Genomic DNA, 12586 nt, shown 5'->3' with positions numbered 1-12586 from the left:
CATTTTTTATGTGATGTAAAAAGGTGTAAAAGTCGCATTTCGGACATTTGGGCGCCATTTCCCGCCTCGGAGGTCACCGCCGCCCGTAACCGTTTTTATATTTTGATAGATCGGGCATTTTGGGACGTGGCGTTACCTAATGTGTCTGTGATTTTTACTGTTTATTATGTTTTATATCAGTTCTAGGGAAAGGGGGGTGATTAGAATTTTTAATATTTTATAAATTTTTTTTATTTTTAAAACTTTTTTTTTCTTTTTTATTTCCACTATTTCTTAGACCCTCTAGGGTACATTAACCCTAGATGGTCAGATCGCTCCTACCATATACAGCAATACTTCTGGCTCATTGTAACGAATCTGCAGAAGCCATGTAGCCTCGTGTCAAAAGAAGACCCGAGGCTACCACGGCAAACGATCGCCGCCCCCCCAATGACGTTCGGGGGCACAGCGATTCTAAAAAAGACTTTGCCGGTCGACAATGACCGACCGCGGTTATTAGCGGTGGGGGTTTTCTGCAACATGCAAAACCCCCCACCTTGTATGAAGAGGACTCAGCCCGTGAGCGCTCTTCACACACTCCTTATACTCTCTGCGCCGTAGAGCTACAGCGCAGAGCGTTAAGGGGTTAAAGGGGTTTTCCCACAAATACAAGTTAGGCCCTATCCATAGGACAGGGCTTAACCTGCTGATGTGTGGGGGTTTCAGTGATGTGACCCCCATAGATCATGAAAACGAGGGGTCTGTTGGGGTCCACATAAGGTCCATGTCATCGCTCTGTGACAGTAATGGAGCAGAATGGTCATACACGGCCGTCTGCTCCATTACTCTGACGGAACGATTTTTGCGTTTCCATATTTCACTCCCCACTTTCAAAAATCAATAACTTTTTTATTTTTCCATGTACAGAGCTGTGTGCGGCCTGTTTCTGCGTAACAAATTACACTTCCTAGTGACAGTATTAAATATTCCAGGCCCTGTACTGGGAAGCGGGAAGGAAAATATCAAATGTGGTTTTTATGGCTTTCACTGCGCGCTCAATAGGACCCCTCCCCTTTACTGCGCTCCATAGGACCCCTCCCCTTTACTGCGCTCCATAGGACCCCTCCCCTTTACTGCGCTCCATAGGACCCCTCCCCTTTACTGCGCTCCATAGGACCCCTCCCCTTTACTGCGCTCCATAGGACCCCTCCCCTTTACTGCGCTCCATAGGACCCCTCCCCTTTACTGCGCTCCATAGGACCCCTCCCCTTTACTGCGACCACGAGCATGTCTCCCCCCCCTAGACAACAAGCATGTCCCCCCCTAGACAACAAGCATGTCCCCCCCCTAGACAACAAGCATTTCCCCCCCTAGACAACGAGCATTTCTCCCCCCCTGGACAACGAGCATTTCTCCCCCCAAGACAACGAGCATGCCCCCCCCCTAGACAACGAGCATGCCCCCCCCCTAGACAACGAGCATGTCCCCCCCCGACTCCTAGACAACGAGCATGTCCCCCCCCCTAGACAACGAGCATGTCCTCCCCTGTGGCTGCGTGCCCTTTTTTGTGTGTTTGTGTTATTTTTGTCTTCCAGGACCGTGCCTGCTGTGGACTGCTTCGGATTCGAAGGATTACGTCGATGACCGACATTTCTAACAAATAAAATGGTCAACGAGGGTATGTCTGCGTTTTTTGTTCAATAAAATTTTCTGAAAACGGTGTGATTATTTATTTTTTTGCGACACTCTTCATAGTTTGCCATAGTAGTGGTGCCGGCTAGGTGACGGTGCTCATTACTAAGGGCTGGCCTTAGTGTTTGCCTTAATTTTTTTGGCAAATTCACACTAACGCCCATACCATTACCCCGGTACCCACCGCCACCAGGGGTGCCGGGAAGAGCCGGGTACAAACCAGTACCTGACCGTCTATAGATGGTCAGGTGCTGGGGCGGCTGCAGGCTGTTATTGTTGCGCTGGAATAGCCCCCTAACAGTGGCCTATCCCAGATCAGTAATGGCAGGCTGCTGCTGCTTTTTTGTATCAGGCTGATTTGAACAATAGGGGGCACCCCATGCCGTTTTTCACCCCATTTTTTTGTAAAAGTGGGGGAAACAGCCTGGGAGCCCCCTTTAAAGGGGGAACCCCACGCATATTTTTGTAAAAAATTTGAAGAAAAAACGGCATGGGGTGCCCCCTATTTTTCAAATCAGCCAGCTACAATAAAGCAGCAGCAGCCTGCCATTACTGAGCTGGGATAGGCCACTGTTAGGGGGCTATTCCAGCGCAACAATAACAGCCTGCAGCCGCCCCACTACCTGACCATCTATAGACGGTCAGGTACTGGTTTGTACCCGGCTCTTCCCGGCACCCCTGGTGGCGGTGGGTACCGGGGTAATGGTATGGGCGTTAGTGTGAATTTGCCAAAAAAATTAAGGCAAACACTAAGGCCTGCCCTTAGTAATGAGCACCGTCACCTAGCCGGCACCACTACTATGGCAAACTATGAAGAGTGTCGCAAAAAAATAAATAATCACACCGTTTTCAGAAAATTTTATTGAACAAAAAACGCAGACACACCCTCGTTGACCATTTTATTTGTTAGAAATGTCGGTCATCGACGTAATCCTTCGAATCCGAAGCAGTCCACAGCAGGCACGGTCCTGGAAGACAAAAATAACACAAACACACAAAAAGGGCACGCAGCCACAGGGGAGGACATGCTCGTTGTCTAGGGGGGGGACATGCTCGTTGTCTAGGGGGGGGACATGCTCGTTGTCTAGGGGGGGGACATGCTCGTTGTCTAGGGGGGGACATGCTCGTTGTCTAGGGGGGGGTACATTCTCGTTGTCTAGGTGGGGGTACATGCTCGTTGTCTAGGGGGGGGTACATGCTCGTTGTCTAGGGGGGGCATGCTCGTTGTCTAGGGGGGGCATGCTCGTTGTCTAGGGGGGGCATGCTCGTTGTCTAGGGGGAACATGCTCGTTGTCTGGGGGGGACATGCTCGTTGTCTAGGGGGGGCATGCTCGTTGTCTGGGGGCGGACATGCCCGTTGTCTGGGGGGGACATGCTCGTTGTCTAGGGGGGGACATGCTCGTTGTCTAGGGGAGGACATGCTCGTTGTCTAGGGGAGGACATGCTCGTTGTCTGGGGGGGGGCATGCTCGTTGTCTAGGGGAGGACATGCTCGTTGTCTAGGAGGGCATGTTCGTTGTCTAGGGGAGGACATGCTCGTTGTCTGGGGGGGGCATGTTCGTTGTCTAGGGGAGGACATGCTCGTTGTCTAGGAGGGCATGCTCGTTGTCTGGGAGGGCATGCTCGTTGTCTGGGGGGGGGGCATGCTCGTTGTCTAGGGGAAGTGGAATATGCCCCCCAATTATATACATAAATATACATTGGTGCCAGTGGATGCGTTGAAGGTATGAGCAGTGACGTGGCCAGGGGGTGTGGCTAGGGGGCGTGGCTAGGGTGTGGCTTCTGTGGGTAAAAAAATCGCCGCGGCGCCCTTCGCGCGCCGCCATTTTGTCCCTCTTTCTCCTCCACAAAAGTTGGGAGGTATGTCCCTGTACTGTGTCAACATTGTGTTTGTTGTCCCTGTACTGTGATATCACTGTGTGTATTATCCCTGTACTGTGATGTCACTGTGTGTATTTGTCAGGCTTCAAGGTTGTGGATCCTCTGGACCACTGTGGACGATGACATAAGCCACTACCTGGGACCGGAGTCTAAGTGGTACCCGGTTTTCACCAGAGCCCACCGCAAAGCGGGTTAGACAAGCTGCGGTGTGGTACCACCAGGTCGTTCCACAGGCGTGACTTGTCCGCAGTGGCAGCCAAGGTCGAGGTACAGAAACGGCAGGCAGTCTCGTAGCCGGGGACAGGCAGGAGGTCAGGACAGGCAGCTCAGGATCGGATTAAGAGACGTTGCAATAGGTCAAGGCAGGCGGCAAAGGAGCGAAGTCAAAGGCAGAACCGGGGTCACAACGGGAATACACAAAAATAGCACACGGCATAAACAAGCTTTCTCTAGGGCACTAAGCACAAAGATCCGGCAAAGATCACAGGAAGAGGCTGGATTAAATAGATTACCTGGAATGGCCAGTGCCAATTAATGGCGCGCTGGCCCTTTAAATCTGCAGATGTCGATGCGCACGCACCCTAGGAGTCGGGGATGCGCGCGCACGGCCGATGATGATGGAGCAGCCGCGGCGGGGAGCGCAGAAGCCGGAGCAGGACCCGTGGTCCGTGAGTCGCGCGCGCCACGCTGGCGTGGTGTGAGAGGCACGGGTGAGATATGGGTCGCGGGACCACCCGTGACAGTATTATCCCTGTACTCTGACGTCACTGTGTGTATTATCCCTGTACTGTAACATCACTGTGTTTGTTGTCCCTGTACTGTGATATCACTGTGAATATTATTTCTCTACTGTATATTTAACCCCTGTACTATGACATCACTGTGTATATTATCCCTGGACTGTGACATCACTGAGTGTATTATCCCTGTACTGTGACATCACTGTTTATTGTATTGTTTACTGTAAAGTAAGATCACTGTGTTTGTTCCCCATGTACTGTGATATCAGTGTATATTATGCCTGCGTATATGATGCCTATTATGCCTTTGATTATGCTTGTTTGTTGTCCCTGTACTGTGTAAACAGTGTGTTTGTCGTCTTTATACTGTGACATCACTGTGTTTGTTGTCCCTAAGCTGTGACATCACTTGTTTTCCCTGTATTGTGAGATCACTCTGAGGAATAACTATGTTACTGGACATCAAAGTGGAAACTACGCACAGTGAAGCAGGTATAAATAGAACACATAACCCCTTCCATACATGTCTACAGCAACTATAGTAACTATAGTGACTATAAGCAACAATGATGGAACATCAAGTAGTGACTAAAATGCTTGGCCATATGCGAAAGAAAGTACTTTAAAAATGTAAATGTCTACATTCAAAGTTGTAGGTGTAAAACTGGAAATACTATAGGTAAAGTATATCATTTTCCAACCACAAGTAGAATATGTATAGGAGTATACTGTACTAAGTATTTCATTATCCACCAAACTATAACCCAAATAAATAATTGTAACAGGTAATAAATGTGTTTAGTTACAAATTTTCCATTGAGAAAATCAGTGGAAAAACTGCCATGCCATTAAAGGAAATAAACGGAATAAGCGCCAACAAGAGGCGTGAATAAGCCAAAGGAGCACTGGGCAGATTAGATGGCACCTGTACTAATTTACTTATTTCTTTTCTCCAAATGGAAACATTTTCAGCATTAAAGAAGATAAGATCCTGTTCTAGAATCATCACCATGATAAATAAGTCTGCTTGCTTTAAAACACACTAAATATAATGATTGATTTTCTTTTAAAATGTAGAGAGAGTCCTGTGCCTATTTTGTAATCAGGTGGACGTTGCTCAGAATATAGGGCAAAACCTGCAACCTCATGTTCGATAGAGGGCAAAAACATATAAAATCATAATAAACGAGAGGCAGCTTCTGGGATCAGGTCCAGAGCAGCTGTGGCCATGACCAAGCACTGAACTCTTATCTAGTATGATACTATCTATCTTTATAGCAAAAATATCACGTTAAAGGAGAAATATATTTTGTAAATTTGATGCTGATTGTTCTGCCATATTTTCTTAGTTGAGTGTTTTTTCCCCTTCCTCTGGATCAACACTGTAGAATTTATAGGTTGGACTTGATGGACTGATCTTATTTGTACAACTTTAGGTTTCATTCACATGCCAGTAGTGACGGTCCATACCGCTCCGTACCACTCCGTACACGGGGGAAAGATAGTACTTGGGATATCTTTTCCCATGTGCTTGGCCGTGCATCCTATGGAGAGAGGAGGGGTGTGCAGTGCTCCCCCCCTCCTCCACTCTAGCGCGTGTCCCTATGCACGCCCTACGTTCGTGTGAATTTAGCCTTACTTTGATACTGTGAGTTGCCTTCTATCGTTTACTGTCCCAAAATAATGTTCAATGAGATGTCTTAAACAATGAAGCGGGTGGATGGGTTGGAGTGCAGAATCTAGCAGTAGGAAGCCCACTAGATCCAAAAGTAAGATTATTTTATTCCTAGTCTTGTGAGCGTCATCCAAGCTACTCGGTGTTCTATCAGCTTATAATTATTCACGCCTCTCACTGGCGCTTATTTCCTCCTCCTATATTCTATTCTCCTGCCAGGGACCCTGTGACGTCAGGGAGGAGGAAGAGGGAATAAGCGTCAGCAGAGGCATGAATAATTATTAGCCAACAGAGCGCTGAGCAGCTTGGATGACACTCACAGGAGGGTCCAAGCCTAATTTATATTTTTTTATTAATATTTTTTCCCCAGATTTGATGATTTTTAGTGTTCTTAAAGGTCTATGACTTCTTAGGAAGCTACCACTGAAGCCAGCACTTAACACTAGAGGATTGTAAATAAAGATGCAATTGAGCACGATCCCTGGGGCTCCTCTATTACCTTCTGTGGGCCTGGCAAAGATGGTGAAGCACAGCACTCAGTATTCCTGCTCCAATATATAAGCAAATGACTGGATACCAAATAACACAGAAAATATTTTACTACAAAGAGTGAACATTTTCATTCTCCCAATCTATTACATCATTTCTATTATTTTTACTGTTTTTTAAAAAATTACTAGGAATTGCACCTATTTCCCCCATTAAGACACCTCCACGCCAAGTGGGCCTGGGGAGTGTGAGGGGGCATGCCGGTGGGGTAGTGGGCTGGCACAGGGCGTTCCTGCCCCCAGTCTGCTTACTGCCTGTAGCCTCCGCCCATTCAGATGCAGGCTATGGCGCAATCCTACGCAAGGTCAGACCTGCCATTGAAGTGCCCTGCACGCTGGCTCCTGAGAGCACAGTGGTCTCCATAATCCTTAAATGGAAGAAGTTTACGAAGACCACAACTCCTCCTCCACCTGTCCAAACTATACAGAGCCTTAGTGAGAGAGGTATAGGAGAACCCCAAGATCACTGTGGCTGAGCTCCAGAGATGCAGTATGGAGATGGGAGAAAGTTCCACAAAGTCACATATCCACCAGTCGGGTCTTTATGACAGAGTCTGATGACGGAAGCCCCTCCTCAGTGCAAGACATATGAAACCTGCATACAGTTTGCAAAAAAACACTTGAAGGACTTCCAGACTATGAGAAATGAGATTCTCTTGTCTGATTAGATGAAGGTTGAACTTTTGGTGTTAAAGGGGTTTTCCCACAAAGACAAGTTAGGCCCTATCCACAGGATACGCCTTAACTTGCTTATCAGTGGGGGTATCAGTGCTGAGACCCCCGCAGATCGTGAAAACAAGGGGTCCATCTCTCCTCCAACTAATGGAGCAGAGGGCCGCGCATTACTGTTCTGCTCCATTAATCTGCATGGAGCTGATGGAAATTGCTGAGAGCCGCGCTTGGCGATCTCCATAAGCTCCATGGAGCGACGGGGGGTCGTTTGGGCGATCTGTGGGGGTCTCAACACTGAGACCCCCACTGATCAGCAAGTTAGGCCCTATCCCAGAGATAGGGCCTAACTTGTCTTTGTGGAAAACCATCACCTCCCAAATACAATCCCAACAGTGAAACATGATGGTAGCAGCATCGTGCTATGGGGGTGTATTTCAGACTAGGCCGAAGCCTCCCCTTTAACAAGACAATGGGGTAGATTTATCAATCTTCCTAAAAGTAAGAATGTTCAATGACAGTTTTAAAATATTCATGAGCAATGGTAAAACGAAAGCTGAGCTTTAATTGGTTGCCATGGGCAACTAAGAACATTCTTACTTTTAGACAGCTTGATACATTTGCCCCAATGTCCCTAAGCACACAGCTAAAATAACAAAGTAGTGGCTTCATTCAGGCGCAGGCTATGGCGCAATCCTACGCCAGGTCAGACCTGCCGTGGAAGTGCCCTGTTGGTGCACCATAGCGCTGCCACCAGCGCACTTAGCGCCGATGTATGATAAATGTGCCTCTATAATCTACAAGAGGGACTGTGAGGGCTTTCCTTTCTTTCAGAGGCTTCGACAATGAAAATGTGGACATATCTTATGGAAAAAGTGTATGTGATGTGCCCAGTCTGTTCCAGATATAACATTTTTGTGGGACTTTACTTGGACTTGTGAGACTGCTGTCCGGATATCCTATGCACACTGTATGCTTTTCTCCATGGAGGGTGCTGAACGCCTCCTCAGCTATACCCTGTGGCTATAGAAAGCAGCATAGATACGAATCACGCTACAAACATAGGAAGCTCACCTCAATACTCTACTAATAACCCAGATCGGGGTGTTCCTGGGGTGTCAGGAAACCACTGCTGACTCAATCCCAATATAGAAGCATGTGCAGGTTAGGCATGTTTCTTTGAAGTCAACATATTTTGGCAGATAAAAAACAATACATAGCAGTAACCCTTCACATAAATCCATTGCACCAATGCTACCCATGTCCAACAGTGTCACCTTTACCGTAGCACCTTTAACAACACACTCATCTGAAACGCAAGGGCATGGTGTGAGACTTATACCTAGTTACTTCAACCTGATCAGTGCAGGTCCTATCCCTCCAGCAATGTCTTCTGGTGTTGCTGCAGTTTTCTCCTGCACCTGCAGACATTGCAGGAGTAGGTTATTTCAGCAGGTACCCTAAGACAAGCAGCATTTTCATTGAAACCATTTTGGGGACTTTCATCAACTGTTTTAAAATTGGTATGGGTGGTAAAATGGTCTAATAGTGTAGATTTGGACACATCTTTTATATTTGTATAATTATTATTTTTATACTTTAATTTATTTTTGTACTACATAACAAGTTCATGATTTAGTTTTTTTATATATGCGTTCTAGGGAAAGTGGGTTCAATTTGAACTTCTATATTTATTTAAATTCTTGAAAAACATATTTATTTCACATTGTTATAGGCCCCTGCAGGGTACTTGTTCAATCCTACGATATATTGAAATACTAATGTACTGCAGTATATTACGAGAATGCAGCCTCTGATCTAGGTCTCTTGCACACAAACATTTAATGGGGTCATGTACTAGCCACTTTTTTTATGGCTTACACAGGACCCTTTCTAGATTTTTTCCTATGTGCCACAGCTGACTGCCCGCACCACAAAGTTTTAGGTCATATTCCTGTCTGTCTTTATGTCTGGGCAGTCCTTTTTATGGATGGTGTGAGGGGCGCACCTCCACTGATATCAGATGGGCTGTAAAAAAGGGATCATATCATATCATGTGAATAAGGCTTTGACCCTGCCTCCAGCAAGGTCTATTAGGTCACTCTTTGACAGCCATGGGAGCCCCCGGGAGGCTCAGAGCTGCCATAGCAAAATATCACTGCCCTCTGATGATGTCATGGGGAAACTGGTGATTACAGAGAGTATGGTAAGTATTCAGACCTTTTCATTTTTCCCTCTTTGTTTAATTGGTAAGATCAAAAAAGTTATTTTTTTTGCTCATTAATGTACATTCTGCTCCCCATCTTTACAAACAGGAACAGAAATGTAGATATTTTTGCTAATTTAATAAACAATAAAACCTGAAATATCACATGGTCATAAGCATTCAGACCCTTTGCTATGACACTCATATTAAACTTACATGCTGCTCATTTTCTTCTGATCCTTCGTCAGATGGTTCTACTCATTTATTGGAGTCCAGGAAAAGCACACACCTGTCTATATAAGACCTTGCAGCTCACAATGCATGTCAGGGCACATTAGAATCATGAGGCCTTAGGAACTGCCCAAGGAACTCAGAGACAGAATTTTGGCAAGGCCCAGATCTGGCCAAGGTTACAAAATAATTTATGCAGCACTCAAGGTTCCTAAGAGCACAGTGGCGTCCATAATCCTTAAATGGAAGAAGCTTGGGAAAACCACACCTTCACTTGAAAATGGCATCCACCAATGTTCACCATCCAACCTGAGGAAACTGGAGGGGATCTGCTAGGAGGAATTGCAGAGGATCCCTAAATCCAGGTGTGAAAAAACTTGTTGCATCATTCCCAAGAAGACTCATGGCTGTACTAGCTCAAAAGGTGCTTCTACTCAATACTGAGCAAAGGGCTGAATACTTATGACCATGTGATATTTCAGATTTCTTGTTTAATAAATTAGCAAAAATATTGACATTTCAGTTTTTTTTTGTCAATATGAGGTGCAGAGTGTACATTTTTGATCTTATCAATTGGCAGCAATGAAACAAAGAGTGGAAAACTTTAAGTGGTCTGAAAACTTTCCACACCCACTGTACATAAGCCTGTACATGGGGCTGGATAACACTCGTGATTGGTGCCAGAACTGATTGTGGATGTTAGCAGTAGGTGTAATAAGGGAAATAATTAAATAGACCTTTGGTGCACAGAAAAAAGACCCAAAAAAATTTTTTTATAGCCCATCAAATAAAATAGTTAAGGCCACCGCTATGTCCACAAATATGCTGAACTGTTCGGAAATGAAGGCCTTTCAGGCCAGGTCATTAAGGCTGCGGTCACAGGTACCGCTAGCGTTCGTTTATGGAAACGCGTATGACTGGTAACCAGAACCTGGTGTCTTACATTAAAACTATGCGAGACACTGGGTTCTGGTTACCGTTTGCTTGCGTTTCCATAGAAACGCAAGTGAAATCAGTCTGAGTCCCACCCCCGTACGCTGGCGCTGCGTTTGTAAATTCAATGTGCACGATAGTTTTGTGTAATATTTAGCCAACTTTCTGACCTGTTATTGCAGACCCTCAGGGTAATGGGAGTACTGTTACACCCTACAGAACTGATAGGTCACAAGATGTTATTCCAACTACAGACGGTCCCCTACTTAAGAACACCCAACTTACATACGACCCCTATTTACAAACGGACCTCTGGATGTTGGTAATTTACTGTACTTTAGCCTTGGGCTACAATAAACATCTATAACAGCCATCAAAGGTGTCCGCAATTAATGTTTATTGTTAATTCTGGTCCTTATGAGAATCCAAAATTTTTAAAACCCAATTGTCACGAAGAGTAAAAAAAAAATTGGCTGGGTTTACAATGATAAAGTATACAGTTCCAGCTTACATACAAATTCAACTTAAGAACAAACCTGAAGAACCTATCTTGTAGGTAACCTGGGGACTGGCTGTATAATAAACTTTTTAGGTCTAGATGGTATGTACCATATACTCATGGATTTTCTGCTGTATCATGTGGTAGCAAACTGCAAAATTAGCACATTCAGTTCTGTGGTGGAAAATCTGCAACTTATAAACCTGATGTAGACAGAACCTTAAAGGGAATGAAAATGGAAAACACTAGTCACCCAACAGCACTGCTGGATGTTGCCACACAATATACACGTGTAAAGACACGGGAATAGATAGAGATATGCAACATAGGCAAAAGCTACAAGATATCTCACCAAATTCACCAAATAATAAAGTATGAAATGAGATTTATAAAGATTGATAGATATAGAGATAAAGAGAGAGAAAGAGGGATGGATAGATGGATAGATAGATAGATAGATAGATAGATAGATAGATAGATAGATAGATAGATAGATATGAGCTAGATATATAGATAAATAGATAGATTAATCTATAGATAGTTAGATAAATAGATAGATAAATGGAAGATGGATAGATGGATATAGACAGATGGATCTATAGATAGATATAGATAGATATAGATAGATATAGAGATAAGCAGGTTGTTATGTACTTTACTTGTTGATCTGTGTAGTTAGAAAGTTGTGATAACATGAGTGCAGGTATCCGGCTCCATATGCTGGTTGTCCACATCCAGTGACAAGTGGCCACAGACAGGACAGTCCATGACAGGTGACACCGGCTGCTATGAGGACACTATAGTAAGCCATACCTGTGCCCCTAGTGTCGCCTCCATCCCTTACTGACACGTCTGCCCTCATCCCCCGCACATTTCCAGGTAAAGCCGGGCTGTGTGGAGTGTGTGTCGGGTGAGTAGTTACCTGTCCTAGCAGTGACGTCCCAGCTTGCAGCCCGGTTCTAGTTGTAGGGAACTTGTAGCGGAGCCGGCAGTACAGGCAGCAGGGGAGCGAGCTCTGCCACGTCAGACAGCCACAGCTGGAGCCGCTGCGCGTGCCCGCGTGCCCCTGCCGGGAGCGCGCCGCCATGTCCTGCTGTAGGCCTCTCTGCCTGCCGGGGGCGCGCACCACGTCACCTCTGGAGGATGCGCTGCTGCTAGAGGTGTCGTGGCTTATCGTGGAGGCAGCAGTGGGGCCGGCTACACGCCGAGCTCAGGGAACGTGACCTGGGGCTGTCACACTTACACAACCGGCCTGTTGTTTCATGCGGTTAGGTATTTCAGTTACTACTATTCCTACCCTCCACAAAACGAAATGTTAAAAAAACGTTGTGTGTGAATACAGCCTTACAGCCGTGGTGCATAAACAAATCAAACTTCAACACTGGGGGAGTAGACTGACCTGAGATTTTACCTTAAAATTTTTTTCTTTGCTTAAAATACTTGGCAATAGTAAAAATCGGAGTAAATTATTTTACCACTGGAATACCATGGAGAAAGCCAAGACTGAGGCCTCTTCTTACCAGCAAGCCAAATG

At 45.6% G+C, this 12586-nt stretch overlaps 1 protein-coding gene across 2 annotated transcripts in view; it reads right to left on the bottom strand.

The window, feature by feature from the left end:
* The window catches only part of SEC24D (SEC24 homolog D, COPII coat complex component), an 86434-nt gene extending 74273 nt beyond the window's left edge, over window positions 1–12161 (bottom strand). The window contains exon 1 of one of the 2 annotated variants that reach the window (XM_072119199.1): window positions 11975–12161. The gene's annotated coding sequence lies outside the window, so the exon portion shown is untranslated. Of the gene's footprint in view, window positions 1–11865; window positions 11888–11974 lie in introns of those variants that run through there. The other variant, XM_072119198.1, reaches the window with a different exon arrangement.
* Between the last annotated feature and the right edge of the window lie 425 nt (window positions 12162–12586).

Source organism: Engystomops pustulosus, chromosome 1 (genome assembly GCF_040894005.1).
Source record: "Engystomops pustulosus chromosome 1, aEngPut4.maternal, whole genome shotgun sequence".
Taxonomy (NCBI): Eukaryota; Metazoa; Chordata; class Amphibia; order Anura; family Leptodactylidae; genus Engystomops; species Engystomops pustulosus.
Note: the sequence above shows the minus strand (reverse complement) of the source record. Positions and strands in the feature narration are given on the sequence as shown.